This window comes from Sorex fumeus, unplaced genomic scaffold, assembly GCF_029834395.1.
Source record: "Sorex fumeus unplaced genomic scaffold, SorFum_2.1 ptg000003l, whole genome shotgun sequence".
Classification (NCBI taxonomy): Eukaryota; Metazoa; Chordata; class Mammalia; order Eulipotyphla; family Soricidae; genus Sorex; species Sorex fumeus.
Window position 1 is genome coordinate 35707801 of NW_026606060.1, and position 25955 is coordinate 35733755.

Sequence of the window (25955 nt, forward strand, 5' to 3'; positions counted from 1 at the left end):
CTCGTGGAATCCAATCAGTAATGGCTCTAGTCCAGCGGTTGTCTGTAAACCTCATTACATGTCCAGCCCATCTGATTTTTGATGTCTTGGCAAATGAGACAGCGTCTCTGATTCTTGAGCGTTGACGAAGATCAGAACTCCGGATTCTATCTCTCATTTGAGTGAATCGTGATATTCCAAGCATAGTTCTTTCGATTCCTCTTTGAGAGACCCGAATAGTGTTCTCATCCTGTTTTCGTAGGGTCCAGGTCTCTGAGGCATATGTTAATGCAGGAAGAATAGTGGAATCAAAGAGATGTGCTCGTAGTTGGAGGTTCTTTGTCCTTTTAGTTATTTCTTCAATGCTCTTGAAGGCATTCCAAGCCGCTCTCTTCCTCCTGCGTAACTCAGGTGCCAGGTCATTCATCATGTTGATTTCTCGACCTAAGTATATATAACTGTTGCATTCGGAGATGGTGGTTCCGTTGAGAGCGAATGGAGCGTCAGGAACAAGGCTGTTTCTCATAAACATTGTCTTCGTAAGATTCAGCTGTAGTCCGACCTTTCCACACTCACGGTCAAAGTCCGCAAGCATTTGTGCCGCTTGGCTGATGTTTGGTGTTATTAGAACGATGTCATCAGCAAAGCGGAGGTGGTGTAGTTGCCGACCATCTATCTTCACTCCCATGTTTTCCCATTCTAGTTGTCGCATGATGTTCTCGAGGGTGGCACTGAAGAGTTTTGGTGAAATGGTATCACCCTGCCGAACCCCTCTCTTGATATGGATGATTACTTCTTTGTAGAATGGTGAGATCTTGGTAGTGAATCCGCAATAGAGCTCACGAAGGATCCTGATGTATTGAGCTTGAATGCCCTGATTGGCTAGGGCTTCAATGACCGTTTCCAACTCAACAGAATCAAAGGCCTTCTTTAAATCAATGAACGTTAGACAGAGCGGCATCTTGAACTCCCGAGATACCTCAATGAGCTTGGTTATTGTGTGGATATGGTCGATGGTACTGAATCCTTTTCGGAATCCAGCTTGTTCACATGGTTGTCCTTCATCTAGTGTTCTGCTAATACATATATACATAAAGTATATACCGAAAAATAATTTGAAGATCAGTTTAGATACTTGGTTTAATGGTCATACCTGACGCTCTGATATTTATTTATAATTTTAAACACCGTTTTGTTTTTTTCTTGAGCAGTGACCAGACACATTGTCTAAGCTATTACATCAACTATGACCTGGTACAAATCCCACCATTTTCTCTTTTTTTAAATATAGTTTTACTACACACCACATTGTCCATTAATTTACTTTCAGTGGTTTCAAAAATAAAAAAACTAAGTTAAGGAGTTGCAATAGGGCCTGCCCCATATGCAAAACCTTAACTATTCATTGTCTGTTGCTTCTTGTGAAAAAGTTTGCCAACTCGACATAAATTATTGTTGACTTTGAATACCAAGAAATCTTGTCAGGTAAGATCCAGTTGCAACTTTAGGGTAAAGGTTTAACTTATGGACATTCTTTCTCCAGAAAATACTAAGTCCATCTTTCTACTGAATAAATTATTGTAATGAATAAATAAAGTGTTACTTACTTTAGGATCTCTATTTTCCAGAAGCTTTGACCATTCACAAAAGCTCCCAAAAAGAAAAACTAAGAAGTAAAAAAATCAACATTCCTTCTTAAGCACCTACCCTTTAATAACTTAGAAAAGTCTAACAAGCATCACACATGGCAAAAGCTATTCTTTCCTTCACCAACAAAAGCAATAGCCTCAGCAACTCTCAGAAGCACTATCTGAAACTACCTGGCATATTTAAATGGCATCTTTTAATTAGTGGATTTCTGTAAGACTAGGGAATCCTCACAGAATCATCTCTCTAGTCCCAGTACCTTGTATAGTCATTGGTACCTATGATAATACTCAATAAAAGCGTTTTAATAAAATTAAGTGGAACTCTGGGGTTCAGATAAGACAAATACATCATCCTTGGTGCATTTTATCATGCTGGTTACTGAGTTTCTGTCCTCCCGTTGTTCATCGATTTGCTCCAGTGGGTCCAGTAATGTCTCCATTGGAGACTTTGTTGTTACTGTGTTTTGCATATTGAATACATCACGGGTAGCTTGCCAGACTCTGCCAAGCAGGCGAGATACTCTCGGTAGCTTGCCGAGTTCTTCGAGAGGGGCGGAGGAATCAAACTCGGGTTGGCCATGTTGGCTGCATGCAAGGCAAACACCCTACTGCTGTGCTATCGCTCCAGCCCAATTTAAACCTTTTCCAAAATTAGGAAGTAAATGCCAACATATCCAATTTTCTTTTCCTCTACTCTTTCTGATTTGATAACAAAATCAAAACCAAGGGGGCTAGGAGGTAGTAGCCGGGTCTTATCCTTAGCAGCTCATGACCTTCCAAGCATCACCAGATGAAGCCCTGGAGGCCCTCTGAGCCCCACTGGGGTGGCCCTGGCAGGCCCCAGCACCACAGGGAACTAAGCAGCACCACATCCTCAGATCCTAGCACTGAACTGCCAGTCATATTCGCCAAGTATCAGTGAGAGTTGTTCCCCCCAAATCTCTGAGCATCACCACTTGGGAGACTCCCCAAATCATTATCAAACCATACCAAGGATAAACATTTGCTAGGTACATACACTTTTCAAGTCAAATAATAGGAGAAGACTTGGTTCTTAAGATAAATCGGATTTATTTTTTCCTTCCCAGACTCTCCAGACGTCCATTAAGATGTCCCTTCATGTGGAGGGCAGATCAGATAGGGTCAGATGGATGTATAGACTGAGTCGAAGTCAGGAATATCTGAAGTCACTTCCTGCTGTCTTTATCTCAGGAATCAGAGAAAAGCTGCTGTGCCTTAAGTTGTCTGGGTGAAACATACAGCAGTTAATGATGGGCCAACTGGTTCAGATAAAAAAAAATCTAATTAATGAATCATTAAGGCACACACTTCAGGAACATGGAGAAATCATGAGCCATGTGGCATGCCCCAAAGCAATCTTCCAGTTATGTGGCTGTACTAAAATGCAATGCTAATTTCAGAGGGCGGCCATTTGGAATAGCACTGAGATGAATCATGATGAATTTATGAATGTGATTCTGCATCACCCATTACACAAACCCTCCCCCAGGGAAGTGAACTACCCTGAGAGCAACTGCTAATAAGCAGAAATTAAATGTTACTGTCCCTTGCCACCAGGAAGGGGGGTAGAAAAACATGCATGTCTAAAGGGGAAAGGAGAGGAGGTGGATAATTTGGTTGTACATAAATAGTGTGAAGGATGAGGGACACACACATCTATTTTAAGCCATGTGGCCTGGGGAACCGCACTCCCTGTGCTCAAAGCCAGGAGCCGTATTACACAATAAATAATTCAGAAACCCCACAGTGAGAGCCTGGCAAGAAGAGCTGCTTCCTGAAAACTGCCTCCTCCCTACCTAATCTTGGAAAAAGCCATGGATCACCCTGCAGCTCGGATAGAATTCCTGCTTTCCACCTCAGGATCTAACCAAGGCCCCCAGCCAAGGGTACGTCAGGAGGAAGCTAACACAATCCTGTCATTGTTTCTGTTATTTATAGCTTATTGTTTTTTTTTAAATATTGGACATAACTGGATGGCTTATGGCAGACTTAAGATCTCATACATAAATTTGGCATATACTTTTACTGGAGTCAATTTGAAAAATAAAGTCAATGGTTTGTATACTGTTCCAATGAAGCGGAAAATCAGAATTTCCTTCTTTCTGCTGTTTTTTTCCTAATGCATCTCTTCAGCATATTCTCCTGAAATTAATCAAGAGCTATTTGGATGAAAAGCTTTCATTTTTTAACTAATCCCCACCATATCTGTGCAAAATCCAAGGAAGTAAAAGATCAAGACCACCAATTTAATCAATTTCTGATTTCTGCCTCATCCTTATATTACTAATATTGTATATTTCATATTACATATTTTATTAATGGATTTGACATGAAAGAAGACAGTACCAACATATACTGTGCAAAATGTCTACAGTGATATTTACATATGACACACACTGATATGTAAACTATAAAATGTCATGAAAGACAACTTGAGTAAGGTATCCCCAAGCCTACCAAAACTTTAATGTGGAGGACATATTTTGTGTTTTTATTCAAACCATATCTCATAGTCCTACAAATGTCTTTTGTCTTAAAGCAATTCAAAAGAACGTTTTTCAGGATATTGGTAGGAGACTGAGAAACATGAATTCAGATTCTGCCAAGTATTTGAAGTCAATTTTGATACCTGTGATGTGAAAGGTAAATTCTACGAGCTTTCAAGTATTGCCAAGGTCACTGATACACATAGATAAATACTCAAGGTGTGATTAAATTAATTGCTGTAAAAAGGAAATGAGATCAAGTTTCTCTGGGTCTTGAAAACAGGGATCCCACTCTAATGGCACTATAAATCTGCCAAGTAGATAGCAGGTGTTCTCACATACTCCCCGACTCTTCCTTACACCAGAAATAATAAGAGGGGAACAGGGAATATGCTTTAATATTTATGTTTATTGGTTCTGTCAAGCACTTATTCGCCTCTAGGGGTCCCTTCTAAAAACTGCTAGGGAAAGCATAACAGCTATTATGGTCTTCAAACCAGATAGTTCATAAATAGGAACAGAAAAAATATATACAACCACAGAAAAGGAGAGAGAGAATTGTTTGATAAGAATACCTTTTTGCCATGTGCAAAAAACAAAAATTAAAGGCAACCTCAAATAAAAATTTCAATTGAATTGTAAATGGAAAAGGTTGATTTCATAACTTCATTTTAAAATTTTTATCTAGCAAATTTTTCTGATTAGACTGTGTCTGACCCTGGACCTAGAATAAAGGAATAAATGCCAGAAAAATAAATTGTTACTGGAACGAGCCTCTCACAAGAAAGGTCAGTATTACAAAGGTCACACTAATTCACAGAGCAGTGTGGGAAAGTTTCCTCTTGATTGATAGAAGCGCCTCCCCTTTTTAAAGTCATATTTTCACTTGGAAAAGAAAGATTTTGCTGTAATACTTAGAAATTACCTCTGGTATACCAAAAGAGATATTCTTTTGAATGAGCTCTTCCAAACCCTTATATCAATATTATGATTGAGTGTAATATTAACTTTATTATCTTCCAGGCTCTGTTGCCCAATCTATTACTTCTATTACATTCCTAATCATTTTTAATATCTCACTTTGTTCTTCTTTAATATACTTGATATTTCCATAGTGCCTTTAATCTTCCAGCATATTGCAAACATCAATTAACTAAGCTACCCAACGTCCCTGTGTGGGTAGAAGAATCCTATTATGCTCATTTTGAAGCAGGGAAGAAGGTGAAGTTTAGTGACTGGCTCAACCAGTGAGACAGACACAAATGGCCTTTCAGTTTATGATGCCTGGTTATCTGCTTTAACTAGCAGACTGATAACATCTAAACACTAATCTGCTTATGGCTGTAGGTTATGTGGAATAAGGTCATCAAAACTAAGGTCTACTTAAGAAGCTTGGTCAAATTGCTACAAGTGGATGCACTGCTACTTCCAGAACAAAAAATTGATTTCCACTGCTAAATATTAAGAAATCTTCCAAAAAAAATCATTCAGAACTCATATGTCTCTTAAAGTGCCTTGCTAAGAACAATAAAATAATTATTTTCCAACCTAATAGAAAGCTGAAGATATTTAACCAAGATAAAAATCTGGTAAAATCGAAAATGTTCTTTCTTAATAATAAAAAAACAAAAACCTGTCATTCATTGAGATATTGAGCTGGCATTTTCCTTTTATGCCAACAACTCAAAGGAAAAGAATTGGTCTTGAGAGGGGCTGGAGTGATAGTGCAGCAGGTAGTGCGTTGCCTTGCACACAGCCAACCCAGAATCAATTCCCAGCATCCCATATGGTCCCCTGAGCACCATCAGGAGTAACCCCTGTGCATGGCAGGGTGTGACGCAAAAAGAAAAAAAAAATAGAATTGGTCTTGAGAGATGAAAAAATTGAAGCACATAGAGAGGCTAAGATGAGTTGTATAAGGTCAACAGCTAATGAGCATGGGAGACTAGACTGAAATTCAAGCTTCCTGTCTCCAGAGTCTAGGCTCTTAATGATTTTGTCACCGTGATGCTGCTTATCTTCTCTTTCACTGTACAATGAGCACTAAAGAACAATGTGGCAGCATTATGCAGTGTACCTTAAACTTTGAGAAGTGGAGAAATAAAGTGCTCGTTTTCTCTCCAAAAACGGAATGGTGCTCCCTTCTCTATCTGAGCTGCCTTTTCTCCTAGCATGTACGGTTGGCCTCCAAGTCATTGAGTGATCCTCTTGGTACTTATCTCTGCAATTCTTGGGTATTAGTCTCCTATTTTGTTACTTTATATTCCCCTGATGAATCTTTCTATGTCTGTCCCTCTCTTCCTGATTCATTTCACTTAGCATGATACTTTCCATGTAGTACCCCTTGTACATAAATTTCATGACTTCATCTTTTCTAACAGCTGCATAGTACTCCATTGTGTAGATGTACCAAAGTTTCTTTAATCAGTCATCTGTTGTCAGCTACTCAGGTTTTTTCCAGATTCTGGCTATTGTAAACAGTGCTGCAATGAACAAACATGTGCAGATGTCACTTAGATTATACTTTTTTGCCTCTCTGGGATATATTCCCAGGAGTGGTATTGCTGGGTCAATGGGAGCTCAATTTCTAATTTTTTGAGAATCGACCATACTGTTTTCCAAAAGGGCTGAATTAGTTGGCATTCCCACCAGCAGTGAAGGAGGGTCCCTTTCTGTCCACATTAGCACCAACACCAGTTGCTTTTGTTCTCTTGGCTGTGGGTCAGTCTCTGTGGTGTGAGATGATATCTCGTTGTTGTTGTGATCTGCATCTCCCTGATGATTAATGATATAGAGAATTTTCTCATGTGCCTTTTTGCCATTCAGATTTCTTCTTTGAGAAAGTTTCTGTTCATTTTGTCGCCCCATTTTTTGATCGGGTTGGATGTTTTCTTCTTGTGGAGTTCAACCAGTACTTTGTATACCTTTGATATACATCCTTGTCGGATGTGTATTGGGTGAATATCCTTTCCCATTCTGTAGACTGTTTTTGTATTTTGGTCACTGTTTCTTTTGAGGTGCAGAAGCTTCTTAGTTTAAGATAGTTCCATTTGTCTATCTCTGTTTTCACTTGCTTGGCCAGTGGCATGACATCTTTGAAGATACCATTAGCTTCAATGTTATAGAGGGTTTTTCCAGCTTTGTCTTCAATACACCTTATGGATTCCGGTCTGATGTTGAGGTCTTTAGTCCATTTTGATCTTATTTTTGTACATGGTGTTAGGCAGAGATCTAAGCCCATTTTTTTTTTTTTGCATGTAGCCATCCAGTTTTGCCAGAAAAATTTGTTAAAGAGGTTTTCCATGCTCCACTTCACATATGTTTGGGGGGAGATGTCTGTATATTCAATCCTGTTCCATTGGTCTGCAGCTCTGCCTTTGTTGGGAGGATCCTCCCAGTATGGGAGATGCATGCTGAAAGTAGACTATAGATGGAACATGATTGCCACTCAATGCCTCTTTTGCAAACCACAGCACCCAAAAAGAGAGAGAGAACAAAAGGGAATGCCCTGCCACAGAGGCAGAGGGGAATGGGGGGGATTGGGAGTGGGATCAGTGGTGGTGGAAAATGGGCACTAGTGGAGGGATGGGTACTCGATTATTGTATAACTGAAACCCAAGCACAAAAATGTGTAGTCTACAACTGTACCTCATGGTGTTTCACTAACAAAAATTTAAAATAAATAAATAAACAAATAAATAAATGGCTTTAAAAAGTAAAAAAAAATAAAAGAAACTAAATGGGGCTGGGGCGATAGCACAGTGGGTAGGGCATTTGCCTTGTATACGGCCTACCTGGGTTCGATTCCCAGCATCCCATATGGTCCCCCAAGCATTGCCAGGAGTAATTCCTGAGTGCAGAGACAGGAGTAACCCCTGTGCATCTTCTGGTGTGACCCAAAAAGAAAAAAAACTGAAAAGACTAATACTTTGTTCTCCCTAGAGAGATGGAATATGTATGTTTATATATATATATATATACACACACATTATTATTATTAATTTTTGAAGTTATTGCTCTCATATTATAATTTTTTGAGTGAAGCAATTATGTTTCTACTATGCCTATTCCAGTTTCCCAAGATAATTTCACAAGTGCAGATAGACTTTAGTCATTTTTTAAATTTTAATAAATCTGATGATTTCTTTCATACTTTGTCCTAATGTCCCTTCGGATGATCTTAAAATTCTTTTTATTCCACATTTGAGGAAATTGGAAAATAAAACAGTCCATTTATAATTACCCCAAGTCAGAATTTCTCTTCCTCTTGGAGCCTCTAGTACATGCTTAAGATTACAGAGATATCCCACCAACCAATCTGACTTCATATCCCTGAAACTATAATCAGTACATTACTGCTTCTCCAGCCTTGTAGTTTTAAAAATTAGTCTATTGTTAAGATATATGCCACCCAAATCCTTTTTATAATAGTTTGCGATAATTGAGGTCATTATAGGTATTTTACAACTAATAGCTAACATAAACACTAAAAAATATATAGCTTTTAAAAATAGAAGTTTTTTCCTTTGCAACAAAAAGTCACAGACTGAGTTTTCTTTAGAACAGTGGAAGAAAAATACCCAGACAAAAATCCCCATCGTGACTGGTAAAGAAAAGGGAATTAGGCCACCTTAAATGTTATCTCAAGAAATCAAAGGGAAGAAGAAAGCCCAGGGCTCATATTTTCAAAATTGATACTGAATTCTCAAAATAAGGAACCCACTACCTGAAAGACCAGGAAAAAAGCATGAAATGGAACAACTATTAAAATTTTTAAGTTAAGATTTGTGGGTTCAGCAGATTAGCAAGGAGAGTTGGCTTTTAAGGCCCCAGGGGAGGTTTGAGGCCATGTTGGTTATCTTTTCCTTCTGAAGAGCAGTGTGAACTCCTGGAGAGCAAAAGCTGCCCTTCAAGACAAAAGCACAGGAGTTGTTTTTTTTCTTTAGTAGATAGAAGCAAAGAAACTCTATGAATCCTTTGTGGTTAACTATTAAAATTGGTCTTCTCTTTTGCTTTTTGAAACTCCTTTAACTTCAAGCTCTAAGAGCAATCAAGCAATAAAACTTCTCCCCAGGAGAGCCGGAAGCACCAAGATGGTTCCCCTTATTCTCTCCTCTTCTAAAGCCAGCATTCAGAACAATGGCTTAAAAGAAAACCATCTTGCATTCATTTGACAAAAAAAAAAAAAAATCTCAGAGCTGGGTTATATTTTCAGCCTTAGTGTTGACCCCCCCCCCCCCCCCAAATGTAAGGGATTTTTCAGGACCTGAAAAAGAGGAAATGGAGAATGAGGAGGTTAAAAGGACAGCTGTATCTCTTCTGCCTACACCTACTGCAGCTGAGGGTGCAAGTACCTCAGGCAAAGAGGATGTAAAAATAGGAAAATGGATATGGGAAAAGAAGGACCAAAATAAAGCAGCAGCATGAAATTACAAGCAGGGGAAAGGGAATAGAAAAAAAAAAATATATATATATATATATAATGTTGAGAATTTATTTCAATTCAAAATTTGTCTTATTAAATCAATTTGGTCAAAACAAGCAACTGTTCAGGACATAAATTGAACATTAAAGGCTCAAGATTAGGCTAACTCAGCCTTCATCCTGAATATTCAGTTTAGGTAGCAAGATAAACATGAAAATAAAATGCTATAACCCATTTATACTCCAGTAGTTGCATTCTATTCCATTTTTGTCTTTCAAATGCAGGGACCTGTAGGATAACAATTGATTTGTCCTTCCTCCCTTGCCAGGAGGAGCTTATGTTTATCAGGTTACACCCGTCACAGTGCCCCCAAGTCACTCCCATTCCTTTGTTTATCTGTAACTACTTCTCTGTGCTCTCTTCCCCAACCAGTTAATCAGCATTTTTAATGTCAGATCCTTCTAGGATACTGAACTTGTATTGTAAGTTAATATTGCCTTTCTCCTCTCCTTATGTCTTTTGAATTGTTTACTTTAAAGTAATGTCCTTTCTGTATAGATACAGGAAGACCGTTAATATTATGCTCTTGTAACTTGGGATTTAATTGGCTTCGAATATTATTCATTCCCTGGCATCTGCTTTCTTGACTCAAGCCTCAGTTGCCCTTAGTTCCTAGCACCCCAAAAGCAGGGTCCCAATGAGGGATTAAATGAACCAAAGGCAAGCTGTCAGCTACCCTAGCATTGAAATTGGCCCGGCCAATGTGCCACAGCGCTCAACTATAAGTTGAGAGCATGGTCATAGACAAATGCTGACATGATCCAAAAGTAACAAGAAGACTAGGACCCTGCTAGGGATAGGAAAGACTAATCTGCCCTGAGCACTGTAGTCTGAGATTGAGATGACCCCAGCAGAGCAATTCTATAAGCTTAATGCATCTCTTACTGTGTCCATACAAAATGATTAATATTATGAATGCTTATATGTTTGTTGAACAAGGAGAGGAGAAACACAACCATGGGATTCTGCTCTTGGGTGGGCCATCCTGATGAATGAGTATTTGTCCTAAAAGATGCATCCCCTGAGGGAAAGAACTTTACCCCTATTGATTGTGACCCCAACTCCTCATGCTTTTGGGATTTAACTAGACTGTAAGAGTGGGCTGGGGGATCCAGATTCCAGAACCAGAAGAAGAATGAAGAGGGATCGAGGAGGAGAATGAAATAGCATGGAGAAGAAGCAGGAGGAGAATCAGAGGAGAATGGAGAGAAGTGGAATAAACTGCAACTGACACCAACCAACTTGGCTGTTGTTCCTTCTTTTGCCTGCCCATCGCTATCAATCTCCCCGGGGTGGGGGAAGTGGCCCGAGACTACTGAACTCGGCGGCGGAAGAGATAGACTGCTGCTGCTCCATTTGTGTTTACACAGACACCCTGACCCCCTAAGTAGATTTTTTTACTTACTGGTCCTTTGGTTAAAATACCTGATTTACTGCTTCTGCTCAAGTCTCCTCATTAATTGACCTAGTTGGGGTGGGATCGCCACACTTTTCTATAAGAACCCATTGTGTCTTCACAAGACTCTCTTGTAACATCTGAAACTATCCTTTAAATAAAAAAATAAATAAAATAAAATCACAGGTTTAGCCAAAATCATCCACTAGTTTGTAAACTACTCAAAGAAAGAAACTCTGTAATAAGTAGTTGTTAATAAGTTCATAAGTATCAATTATTTGATTAGCAGGGATAGAGCCATAGCACAGTGGTAGGGCATTTGTCTTGCACATGGCTAATCCGGGTTCGATTCCTCCGCCCCTCTCAGAGAGCCTGACAAGCTACCGAGAGTATCCCGCCTGCAAAGCAAAGCCTAGCAAGCTACCCATTACATATTCAATATGCTAAACACAGTAACAACAAAGTCTCACAATGGAGACGCTACTGGGCCCGCTCGAGCAAATCGATGAGCAATGGGAGAACAGTGCTACAATGCTACAGTGCAGTGCAGGTTAATATAAGAAACTGCAAAAATGCTATGAAAGTGCTCTGACTTATTTTACTATAGTACTGTGCCATACTCTGAACAGTTAATTTATCAGGGTCCTCTAAAGCAAAGTAAGATAAGATATGTAAGTGGCTCATTGTAGAGTTTGACCATAGTAAACACTCAACCCAATATGTATTGTTTTCTAAAATACACAGGACTATAGAACTATATTTAGGATAAGTCAATATTTAGAAAATATAATTAACTGTGGATTTATTGAAAGATGCAAAAGAACATGGAGAGCACAATCAGAGAATATCTCAGCATTAATTGACTGGTTGAATTACTGCTGAAAGGGCAGTTGAAAGATGGAGCAGCCATAATCACTTGCTTGACCTTGATCTCTGATGGGAGTATGAAGGCTTCTTAGGCATCAATCTTTGCCCAGCTCTATTTGTAACTAATTAATTTAAAGAGAACTCAGTCAATTAATTGTGAATTAATGGGTTGTCACTTCCAACTGCCAGTTTATCTACATTGTGTTTTTAAAAGGAGAGAAAGCAACAGGACCAAAATGGAGTTCTTTGTACCAAGCCCACAGCACCAAACCAACTTATTTGTTGCTTCTTTTCCTAAAAAAAAAAAAAAAAAAATTGAGATTCTGTGATTTACAATGCTGTTACTGATGGTCTCTCATGCACATAATTCCAACATCATGCCCATCACAGTGTACCCTCTCCCTCTCCCAAGGACCCTAAGACCCCTCCTTCCCATATCCCTCCCAACTCCATTATGTGAATCAATTCTCCCATTACATTACCTTTGTGCCTTGTTGCTACCTTGCTGTGTATCTGTAAGTCCCACATGTGAGCGATATCATTCTGTATCTGTTCCTTTCCTTCTGGTTGACATCACTGCATGATATCCTCCATGTTGCTACAAACTGCATGATCTTATTCTTTCTTTTTTTGTTTATTAAGTATGCCAGGAACTGAACCTGGGTTGGCAAATGCAAAGCAAGTGGCCTATACTCTTTGGCCCCAATTTTGTTCTTTATTTGAGCTGCATAGCGTTCCAATGGGCTGGAGCAACAGTATAGTGGTAGGGCATTTGCCTTGAGCACGCCAGCCCAGCCGAGCCAGCTTTGATTCCTCTGTCCCTCTCAGAGAACCCAGCAAACTACTGAGAGTATCTCGCCCGAGCGGCAAAGCCTGGAAGTTACCCGTGATGTATTCAATATGCCAAAAACAGTAACAACAAGTTTTAAAATGGAGATGTTACTGAGCCTGCTTGAGCAAATAAGGACAGTAACAGTAACAGCATTCCATTGCATATATACGTATATGTGTGTGTGTGTGTATATATATATATGTATATATGTATACATATATATATCAAGAAGTTTGAGATATATATCTCTCAAACTTCTTGATTCCTTCATCTGTAGTTGGACATCTGGGCTGATTCCATGTCTTGACGTCTTTTGTTAGTGCAGCAATGAATATAAATGTGCAAATTTCCTTTTGAATTAATGTTTTTGTGTCTGGGGGACAGATGCCAAGAAGTGGACTGACTCCTGGAGTGTATGGTAGTTTCAACCTCTCCTAGGAACTTAATCTGACCAGCCATTGTCAACAGAAGCAAGTGTTATAATCATATTATAAAGCCAATTAAATCTCTGAATTCATTAATTAAATTTTAAAATTTTTAAAAATGAAAAATTAATTAGCTACCTAATTATCTCCTAGAAGCACACATTTTGCCTATTCCCACTTGTCTATGCACTAAATTTTGTAAGCAACAGCTTATGTATTATTCTACTACAAATTGTGAAACTAGTCCTTCTGTGGGCATTAACTGTAAAAACACCAGAATAAGGGGCCAGAGATATTTGGGCTGGACCACATGCTTTGCATTAGGATTCTTGAATTCAATCCCCAGCTCACTATGGTTCTCTAAGCTCTACCAGGAGTGATGCTCAAGCACTGAGCCAGAAAATAGCCCTTGCCTTCACGCCCTACCGAGGCCATCAGTTGCCCCCCACGAGCGGCTCTCCAGCACGGCCACGACTCCAGAACACAGAAACCAATTTCTTAACTATCTGACTTTCAGTAGAAATACTTCCAGGGTCAATAGGTAAAATAGCAGAAATCCAAAACCAACATTTAATTCTTGAACCCAGCTGTAGAAAGCAAATCACTTCACAATGCTTTTTCAGCATGTCTGATTTGGGGGGGGGGGGGGGGGTAAACTCTAAATAATAGTGGTGAATCTTTTATTGAAACAATCTAATCAAAGCGGATAGAGTGTTAACTAGAATTCATCTGCCTCACAGGGACGGGGAGGGGTGGGGGGTGGGGTTTTATTGGGGTTCTTCATGGGAAAAAATAAGTATTGGTAAAGGGAAATGTGTTTGATATTTGCATGACTGAGACATAAACCTGAAAGCTTTGTAACCTTTCCCACAGTGATTCAATAAATAAATAAAAAAAAATAATAAAAAAGAAAAAAAAAAAAAAAGAAAATAGCCCTTGACTATTATCTGTATGGCCTACAAACAAAAACAAACAAAATTACCAAACTGACAGAGGAAAAGAACATTTAACATATCTAATCAAATTTGATAACCAATAAAATAAATTGTAGAAGAATTGCATAATGAAACATCCCTGTCCTTAAAAAATTCTTTTAAAAACTAATCAAAACCTGCTGAATCAGTACTGTCAAGTAAAGCTTAACATCTAGGAAAAAATTCTAAAAGTATGATCAAATGTGAATTTTCATTTAATTCACAAAACGTTTGTATAGTCTTAACACAAATGTGAAAAGATGCATTTTCTTTTGCAAAGAAGCTATTGGTTTTTTGGGGGGTATTTTTTGTTTCTTTGATTTTTTTTTTAACCTTACTCTTCTTTCTTTTCTTCTATCCTTAAAGAAAGGTCTCTTCTTATCCAAGGCTGAAACCACTTTTAAAAGCACTGAATCTCATTTGCTTTTACCTCCCTGGAGTCTCTGTTGTATAAACAAGTCCGTGTTTTCTTTTGCATTATCAGTGACTGCCTCTCTGAGCTCCTTCTTACCCTACAAACATGCTTTTATCTTCCTGCTACTGAAAACAGTTTCCCCAAGGTCTACTACTGTCATTACCCCCACTGCAAACTACTCTCTGCTTTCCAAAAGCATAATCACTGCCTGTATCTATTTCTTTATCTATGTAAAGTCTCTCTAGAAAGGTCAATTGTTATTCTGTGCATCTAGTCACTTTCTCATAATCCACATGAAACCTTTACATTGTAAGTACCCAATAAGATTTAGCTGCTGGGTTTATCACTGTTATTTTGAGTGATAGCATATTATGTTTCACAGTGCAAGTTCCAAAATCAGAGTTTGCAGCTCAAGTCCTGGCTCCACTGCCTTGTAACTATGTAACTTATTATTACATAGTTACAGGTTATTTATTTATGAAACCTTGATTTCACCAATAAAAATGGAAATAGCGGTTGTAGCTACCTCACAGAATTGATGAGAGGAAGAGAGTAGGTGAGTAGGTCAAGGATAAGAAAAGTACTCATATTATTCAGATTTATTTTAATTTCATTGTGTATTCATTTATTTCATAGTATCAGGAATTGAACTCAGAACCTCACATGTAGGAAACATGCAATTTGACTTTCATTTATGGCTCCTAAATATGCATTTTATGTATTAAATATAAGACTGAATTTAAAAAATATATTCCTGCTTAGGATCACTTGATCACTGGATCACTTGACATGCCCTTACTCATTGATTTGCTCGAGTGGGCACCAGTTATGTCTCCATTCATCCCTGACATACGTGCTAGTGTAGCCTAATGGCATCTGCTCGCTCCAGAAACATGAAGAGCCTCAAACTGATCATTCAGGGTCCTGATGAGGAAGTCTGACCATCTCATAGGTGGGCGGCCACATGATCTTTAAAGGTCCGTGGAATCCAGTTGGTAACAACTCTAGTCCAGTGGTCGTCTCCAAATCGCATTATGTGTCCAGTCCATCTGATTTTCGATGACTTGGCAAATGAGACAGTGTCCCTGATTCTTGATCGTTGATGGAGGTCGGAACTCCGGATTCTTTCTCTCACTTGAGAGAAGCGTGATACTCCAAGCATAGCTCTTTCAATTCCTCTTTCTGAGACCCAAATAGCGTTCTCATCCTGTTTTCATAGGGCCCAGGTCTCTGAGGCATATGTTAATGCGGAAAGAAGAGTGGAATCGAAGAGATGTGCCCAGAGCTGGAGGTTCTTTGTCCTCTTAGCTATTTCTTCGACACTCTTGAAGGTGTTCCAAGCCACTCTCTTTCTCCTGTGCAACTCAGGTGCCAAGTCATTTGTCATGTTAACTTCTCCACCTAGGTACACATAACTGTTGCATTCAGAGATGTCCGTTCCATTGAGAGTGAATGGAACATCAGGAATGAGACCATTTCTCATAAACATTGTCTTTGTGAGATTCAGCGGCAGTCTGACCTTTCCACACTCACGGTTGAAGTTGGCCAGAATTTGTGCTGCTTGGCTAATGTTTGGTGTTATTAGAACGATGTCATCAGCAAATCACTCCCATCCCTTCCATTCCAGTCACCACATGATGTTCTCGAGGGTGACACTAAAGAGTTTCAGTGAAATGGTATCACCCTGCCGAACCCCTCTTTTGACATAGATGATCGCTTCCTTGTAGAATGGTGAGATCCTAGTAGTGAATCCAGAATACAGCTCACGGAGGATCCTGATGTATTGAGTTTGAACGCCTTGTTTGGCTAGGGCTTTGATGACAGCTTCAGTCTTAACAGAATCAAAGGCTTTCTTTAAATCAATGAACATTAGACAGAGCAGCATCTTGAACTCCTGAGAAACCTCAATGAGCTTGGTTATAGTGTAGATATGGTTGATGGTGCTAAATCCTTTTTGGAACCCAGCTTGCTCACGTGGGTGCCCTTCATCTAGTGTTCTGCCAATCCTATTCAGAATGACTTGAGTGAACAGCTTGTAGATAACGGACAATAGGCAGATTGGGCGATAGTTGTCAATGTCGTGGATATCTCCCTTCTTGCACAGTAGTACAGTCATGCTGGTTTTCCATTGGGATGGAACCTTGCATTCAGACAGGTAGCGTGTGAAGAGCCGAGATAGTGTATTGATGAGTACTGATGGCAGGTTCTTCAGGTGTTTGGGTCTAACCTTGTCTGGGTCAGGTGCTGTTCACTTCTTTACCAATGAAATGGTTTGTCAGATTTCAGAAGAGAGAACGTTGGAAACAACATATCCATCCTGTAGAATTTGGTATATGGGCAGGTGGACGTGGCTATAGAATATATCTGAGTAGAAATCATAGATAATCTTCTCCATTGCCCTTCTGGAAGATGTGATAGATCCATCAGGACGTCGGAGGCCAGTCATCTTGATCTTGTAGTTGGTGAAGAATAGGCGGGCGTTGTGAATGCTTTTCCCGGCTTCTGCCACATCAGCCAGCACTGCTGCTCTTCTCTCTTTGAGGTCTTCCTTTATCTCTTCTCTGCGCTGCTTTGTGAGCTTGGACATTCCCTTGAGCCAAGCCACGTTGGTAAATGAGCTTGAGAGTTTTCAAAGACAGGCATCTTTTGTGGCTATCTCTCTCTTGGCATTCTTCATACAATCAGTGAGTTAACCTACGGAGGAAAGCACAACTAATCCAGTCAAATTAATATCAAATCGATATTGTTTTGATTCTAAATATAGGTCCACTTGTGTACTTTTCAATTATTCATTTATTTCCTTTAGGAATAAGTTATTTTGCATTTCTCATATACGTAAGATTCAATTTTTCCTTTCACTTGCAAATAAATGTGGTAGAAAGTGTTTCTCATAATTTAGAATTAGAGAATTACTGCTTTCTGTAGTGTTTTGGAGTCTTAGTAGAGCTCCAATAAATAAAGAGCTGCTGCTCAATAAATAATTTTTTTCCACAGAGGTGGAAATATTGTGTTAAATGTGAGAGATGGGTATTATTTGCAGCCCTGACTTAGTATCTTGCTCATGTGTTAGGTAAGTTATGAATTCTATAACTGCAAAGATTAAAGTAAAAATCAGCCTGAAATGGCAGTGATCACAATATGCCACAGGAAACTCATGTTCCTTTGCAAGCCCATAATTTAAACATTTAAAACCATCTGTTCAAGTTGCTTGGCAAACCATCAAAGAGATGCTTTTAAAAAATACAATTGGGTCATGGAGTTTATTATGTTGATAAGAATTTTCAAACTGCACGATACTTCTATAACAATGGAGAATTTTATACTTCTGGCCCTAAAATAATTTTAAATAATTTCTTGGCATGGTTGGAAGATAGTACAGATGTTAGAGCGTATGCTTAGCATGATCCTAACCAGGGTTCTATTGCTGGAACCACATGGGGACCTGAGCATCATGGGATGTAGTCCAGGAGGCCATTGGCCACTTATATGTGGCCCTGAGGGCTCCAGCCCTGTGAAACGGCCTGGGATTCCTTTAACTGCAGGACCCAAGCAGCAGCACATTCCCTGGTCCTTGCAATGAATCTTCACACGTTGATGGAATGGTCTCAGAAGGGCCCCATGAACATTTGAAGGCCAACTAAATGGTCATGCCCCCCCCACACACACACCCAGTTTCCTGCCCAGTTACTTCTCTGGGAGCTTTGGTCAGAGGTATAACTGATGCCTTGCATGAGTTCAATCATCTCCTCTATAGCTACATCACCCTGAACGTACCCCCTCCTCTGGATCCCACCCTGAGCATGCCATATTGCCAAATGTCACCCTGCAACACAATAACAAAAATGAGATGGATTTTGGGGGGAAGTTATCTTCTGGAAGAAACTATTTTCTCAAACCCCATAGAGTGGAAAGAATAACAACAAAATTCACTTTCAAACAATATTCCCAATTCATTGTTGTGGAGATAGAGACATATAGGTAAGGCTGTACATATAAATAATAAATAAATTTAAAATAATTTAACAGTCCTATAATTGGCTCTTTCCTCTAAAGAAAGAAGTTTCTATTTCTTCTGATGAACAGAATAATGAGGGAAAGTTGCAGGCACATAAGTAAAAAAAAGGAACAAAGGATTCAAAGAGAGTGGATTTAATTGAGAAATATGGGGCAACTAAGTGGGGCTGGAAAAGAATCTAAGTGATTTATGTGAGTTGAAGGCACTGCAAACAAAATTTTTAAATGTGATTTTGATGCAGATGGCAACAGAAATAAATTCTGAGAAAACATACACACACACACACAATTCTGTGCACACCATCAAAAGCCCTGCAGGCATATTCCCATCCCTTCTGTTGCTTTATACACAGGAACACAACAAAGAGAACTGGAACCAGTTTGAAAATCATGGCAACCACATAACCGCCATCAAATTTGGCACAGTTTCCAAGGCTAGGAAGGCTTTTATCCTAAAAGGATAGAGCCCCACAATAAGCAGCTCACCAAGAGAGAGAAAGATTGTTGTCCCCTCAACCTGGCATCCGCAGCTGCTGGCCCTCAGAGTTTTCTAGTCAGAGGCCCTCCTCTTCTAAAAGCTAGAATTTTAATTATTTTTGTAAATGTTGCCCTCCATTAGCTCCACCATGCTGAGATTATAAAAGGGTGGGGGTAGTGGGGAATCTCTAATTTGAAGATTCATTAAGCAGCTGTTGTTACTTATTCGGTAAAGTGGATGCCTGAAATTTTCTGATTTGCTGCATTGGTATTAAGAACTACAATATTTTTGCCAGGGTGGTTTTGTTTTATTTGTTCTGCTTCACTCAAAAGTCAAAACACAAGGGGATAAAGATGTCCAGTTAGAGTCAATATTGGTATTTGTCTCCCATCTTAGAAAAGTATTCATTCATTCAATAGATATGATCAGTCATTCTATGAGAGAACGCTTGTGATGCTACACATTCGCCATCACATAGAGAAAACTTTGCAGTAATAAGCAGTTGTTGTTTGTTTGTTTGTTTGTTTGCTGAGGTTTAGCAAAAAAGACTATAAACTGGTCTTTCTTAATAAAGGTTTTCATTTATTATATACATACTCATCTCACCTATGTTCTCTTCACTTCTTTTTTTCAGATTTACCTATTTTTAAAAAACAGATTTAAGCAAAGGGAGAGAGAGGAAGACAAATTATTCTTCCAAACTACTAGTGTTGTAGTCTGTCTACCTACAATTCAGGTCAGTCAAACATCAGCAAAGATAATGGCACGTGGAAAGTATGAGATCATATATCCCTTCCCCACTACTCCACATTCTGTACTAAGAGAACCATCAAAATAGATGACCTCCTATCCTCTATCCCCACTGTTGAAGAGCAGAATTCTTCAAAACAAAAACCCTATCCAAAAATCATTATGGCTCTATCTGCAAGTGGGAAAAAAGAAAAAAAAAGTCTCCCAGGTGGATTTGTAATTGATATGTCTGATTTTTTTTTCACAAAGAAAGTAAGCTTTTTTCTGATTTTCAAATGTGAAGACAGTATATTCATGCTGTCCCCAGTTTTTGAAAATAACCAGCTTAGACTCATTTGTTGAAGGGGAAAGATTTGGGGGAGCTGGTTAGATGAATCAAACCACCACTCACTGCAAAACATTTCTCCCACACTTCTTGAGATTCTCCCCAACAGAAGGTGATGACATGAGGACAGACTCAGTCAGGGAACTGCAACTGGTGAGAACTGGCACCAACTACAAGCATAAAAAAAATTCTTCAATTCCTGTCCCCAAAGGTCATTCTTGGCCATATTGTGTCTCTAAAGAAAGAGAACTGAAATATTATTTGTCCGTGTGAATTATTTTTTGTTCCTTTATTGAAATTCAATAGAGTAAAAATAACTGTGGCCCATTATCCCTTGTCTGTCAGCTCTACCTGGGCTGAGGTGGTGGGAAAAGACAGGAAGAGCTGTTACAGATGTTTAATAGAAGACAGCCCTTTTTGGAATGTGTTTGCATGACTCATAAAGAACAGTTATTCTTAGCTTTCCCGTCACAAGAGATAAAGCTCTTTGTCCCATAATACAGCCTTCAACTTAAAAGGGAAACCCAAGGTTCATTCAAAGCTAGAGCCCAATAATAAGCTGTCATTGTAGTACCTGCCCCAAATCCCTGGAGTTATAATATTATATCACTCTTGAAAACTTGGAGTGTAATACAAAAAATAAGAAGAAGAAGTTGATTTTTTTTTCATTTGTTAGGATTGTATCACCTGAAACAGAAACACGCATCAGCAATGACTTTAATTCTATTGTAGGAATCATCCATTTAATAGTAAAACTTAATCCAACCTAACAACCTATGCAACATAGAAAATGCATTGAGCCAGAAATGTGGTCCAGTGGTTGAGCACGTACTTTGCATGTGTGAGGCCCTGGATTCAATTCCTGGCTCTGCATAATCTCTTAAGCACTCAAGCTCTATGGTGGGAGTTGCCTGAGCACTGCTGGGTGTGACTCCAAAAACAAAGAGGAAAATATACAGAAAATTAGTGAATTCCCTGGCCAGGACCCAGACACTCATAAATAAATCTCTAAAGAAATCAACAAGAGATTCTTCTGGACTCCATACAAGGCTAAGTCATCCAAGGCATCTCGTAAGGGAGCAGGCGGGTCCAGCACCTGCAGCGGAAAACCTCCATGCTCTGCAATTGCCAGCATGCTGCTGGCTGGACTCCACTGCTTGGGATGAGCCTCATCCAGAAATTAACCTGTTGAAAAACTCAGGTATTCAGGTTTGTGACTGAAATCTCGAGGCTTTCAGAGTCAGGGATGAGCTATTCCCCCCATCTCCCTCTACTTCCAGAAGCCCTGGCATACACAAAACTCATACACATGCTCCAAAGCTGCCACCCAGTCCAAAATTTAACTTCTGTTGTATCACCCCATTAAAAATTTCGAACTTCCTGGAGTGACATCTCATACTCTACAACACTGATAAACCAGGAGTAGCACACCAGATTGGACCGAATGTGATGTAGAAGGCAACCAGTCTTGATTCACAAAATATAAATACAGAAGGCTTAACCTGTTACAATATCTTAATAATCTCTTATACAAGGGCTAAATGGCTCCATGGTGAGATACAACAGTCTTCAGTAACTTTCTTCTAAGGAAACATTTTTTTTATCATTCTTTAAGCAAATGATGTATAACAAGCAATGTGACATTTTTTTCTTTTTGGGTCACACCCAGCAATGCACAGGGGTTACTCCTGGCTCATGCACTCAGGAATTTCTCCTGTTGGTGCTCATGGAACCATACGGGATGCTGAGAATCGAACCCAGATCAGTCTCATAAAAGGCAAATGCCCTACCTGCTGTGCTATCACTCCAGTCCCAATATGAAATTATTGAGAAACTGCCATGGGGGCAGGCTTAAGGGGTGGTTGTAAGAACTGAAAATAATGGTGTTGGGAAGGTGCAATGGTCATGGGACTGGTGTTGGAATATTGAATGTCTATAACAAATCATCAAGAACAACTTTATAAAGCACATGTTTAAATAAAGTGTATGGGGAATTAAAAAATAATTAACAACTGAAAAAAGAAAACTACAGTCACTTTCTGGGTTACCTCTGAAGAGTCAGCTTCTATACTCAAACTTCAACCTAAATATTATGTTTTAGATAAGCCTACTTGGAATAAGCTTCTGAGAACCAATGATATTTTGAATAAATTGACCAAAGCATAGCACCACTCTTTGATGGATTAAATGTAAAGAGGTCAGTGGAAACTTAAAAAGATTTTTTGGAATTAAGAAGCATATTCTCTCTCATTTACTTGTGAGCTACTCTCTTTTATGTTCCTTGATTTTTCTTTTTTTAAAAAAAACTACTCAGTTCACCAAAGTACATTTCCCATAAAACATTATCCTCTTTTCTATTCTTTCAACATTTATTAGGTATATTTTGAACACTGTTGATGCTAAGCTCTTTAATAGGCATCATGACAAAGTGATAGACTCCTGCCAGGAGATTTTAATATAGAAGAAAAGACAAGAAGCATGATATAATACAAAGTGATAAGAACTATTAGAAAATAAAACTCTCAGCCCATTTATAACTTAGTAATGTCATTACACTAGTTTATAAAGAACTAGGATACCATCTTTGTCTAGACATAACCACATATGCATACACATATGTCACTGTATCACAGTATTACTGTCATCCTGTTGTTCATCAATTTCCTCGAGCAGGCACCAGTAACGTCTCCTTTCGTCGTAACTCTGAGATTTTAGCAAGTGCCACATTGGAGGCTCCTTCAGGGTGAGGTGAATGAGACCCATCATTGTTACTGGGTTTTGGCATATTGAATACACCACGGGGAGCTTACCAGATTCTGCCATGCAAGCAGGATACACTCAGTAGCCTGTCGGGTTCTCCAAGAATGAGAACTAGACAATAAGAGGTCTTCACGGTGGCATGCTTCTGGGAGCTGGATTTTATAGTCCCTGGGTCTTGGGATAACACGGTGCCAGGGGCGGGGGTTGGGGTGGGGGCAGTTGGTGTGTGATGCCTAGCTACTGGAAGATGGGAGATCTGGGTGGAGGAGGCCCAGTCCCAATCCAAGCAGGCTTCCTGGGTTTTACTTATACACACATATAAATGTATATAATATGTATTATTATTTCTGAGGTAAGTAAAAGATGAGAAGAGATGGTCCTCACGTGCACTCCTTGGAAACTTCTATGAAAAAACTGTGTCTTCTAGTTTTACTGGATTACCTTTCTCGGTAAGTCTGCACTGGTCACTTTCACTGACCACCACTGTCCCAAGTCTGGATGGGGGAAAGTTTCTTAATGTGTTACATTATCACCTGAACTTCTAAAGGGACTAAAACTGAGTAAACTAAATGCTTTGGATGTCAAAATATTAAACATTCATTTTAAAAGTCCCTCTTCTCACTGAAAGTGGATGTAGGAGAGGGAATTTGCCAAGTGAAAATAATTCAACCTTATTTAGTTTAAAACAGTTTTCTTTCTGAAAACTATTTGTCTAGTCAAAGTTCAAGTTCATCCTGTTGAATTCTGCATTCTTAAAAGGAGACTCCTCCCAGAGTCATATGAAAGAGTGCATTGTGTTCATAAGTAGCTGGGTAGAACTTTCAATCATATGTTATTTTCTGGGTCTTTATTAGCCTATTATCTTGGGTACATGGTTGCTTGAGGTGGGTTAATTCTTCACTGGCTTGCACTCAGCATTTTTAGTTTATAATAGAATATTAAGGAGATACATAAAGTATGTGTACATAAAAGTACAAATCTGAATACAGCTCTCATTTACCCAATACCCAGTTTAATAAACAAAATTTTATCCATTATTGACTCCCATGTAATTTTCAACTTATTCAATTCATTTTTATGAATTCAATTCTCGTGCTGTTCAAATAGAACATGATAGCAACATTTTGTTTGTTTCATTTGCTTTGGTTTAGAAGGAATATCCAACAGTATTCAGGGATTGTGCTCAGAGTTTACTCTTTGAAGTGCACCATGGACCCTACACAGTGCTGGAAATCAAGCCCATTCAGCTGCATGCAAAGCAGGGGCCTTAGTAACCCTGTACTATCTCTCTGGATCATGATGTTAAATTTTATTTTAGTTGTTCTCGTTTGCCTTTATAGTTACAGTACATATGCTAGCAATCTTAATTTATTTTTCTGTATGTTATCTTGTTAACTTCATCTAAATATTATATATAGCAGTAATTTATTCACTCTGGTCTAATGTATAGTATGTTGCTATATAAAAATTATTGTAATTTCTTTATTACTGTGTTGCATATGGACTTTTAGTTTGTTTCTAGGTATTGTGTACTGGTCTAATATTTATAAGCATTTCCTAGTAAATATACATAAGAATTTTTCTATAATATATAGCAATAAGGTAGGTACATTTTTGTTTACTAGTTAATCTTCAATTTTCTCAATTATTTTAAAGCCATTAATATTCTAGCTATCGGCACCAGATCAATAGTACAGTGAGTTGTATGTGATTGCCCTGCATAAAGCCAACTCAGATTTAATACCCAACACCTCATATAGTTTCCTGAGCATTGGAAGGATTGGAAATAATGGTGGTGGGAAGGTGTAATGAAGTGGTAGAAAGGAGTGATTCCTGACCACAGAGTCAGAAGTATGCCCTGAGCATAGCTAGATGTGGTCCAAAAACCAGACAAATAAAAGTTCTAGCTATAAGTGAAAACATTTCTAGCTCTTCCACAGCTTAACCAATATAGACTTATTCAAGTCTCTAATTCCTAATGTATAGGACATGATATTATTAGCATTTTGTATTTATTTTTAGCTTTATGCATTTATTTTTTAGTTTTATGTATTTATTTTTACATTTATCTTGTTAATGGGAGTAAACATTATTCTTTAGGTTATAGATTATTCATGATTTCTCTTTTGTTAAGTATACTCTTTTCAAATCTAACTCAGTTTCTCTTTCTAAAGTGAAAAAAAATGTTTTTTGAGGTGGAGATGATTATACATCCACTTTGCATTTTATGCTTTTTGCCATACATCCATTTTTGCATTTTATGCTTTGAAAACATTTTAAAACATATGGCCTTTCATTTTTCTTTTGATAATGTCTTAATGAGCACAGTTCTTCATTATAATTAACTGTTTATAATAATTTTATAATTTTTATAGGAATTATAGGAAGGATTAAATTTAATTGTAAACAAATCTTTATAGTTAATGTTTGTTTAAGACAGTGTATCATATGTGGTTATTCAGCATTTTATTATTTTAATTTTATATATAAATCCTTGGGCTGGAGCTATAGCACAGTGGTAGGGCATTTGCATTGCGCGCAGCCAGCCCGGACGAGCCGGGTTCAATTCCTCCGCCCCTCTTGGAGAGCCCAGCAAGCTACCGAGAGTATCTCGCCCGCACGGCAAAGCCTGGCAAACTACCCATGACGTATTCTATATGCCAAGCACAGTAACAGAAGTCTCACAATGGAGACATTTCTGGGGCCCACTCGAGCAAATTGATGAACAACGTGCTATATAAATCCTGGATTAACTTAAAATTAAGTAATTTATTTTATGTGCTTAATTCCAAAGATTAATATTTGTACTGTGTTTTTTACAATGCAATTTTATTTTTTTATGTTAAAGCCATTGTTCAACTCTACTTAACAAAAACAAGATTAGAGTGTAGATTTTAAACTATTCTTTTTAGTAAATAATCTTGCATACAAGAGTATGATTCTAGATACCATTTTGTTTTCCAATGGTCATTTTCTCTGAGACTGTACCAGTCTCGCATCATCTTAACTATGAAAACTTTACTATTATTGTTACATATATTATTTACTATTATTGTTACATAATAAAAGAAAGTCAATTCTTGATCTTTTTCTTCCAGT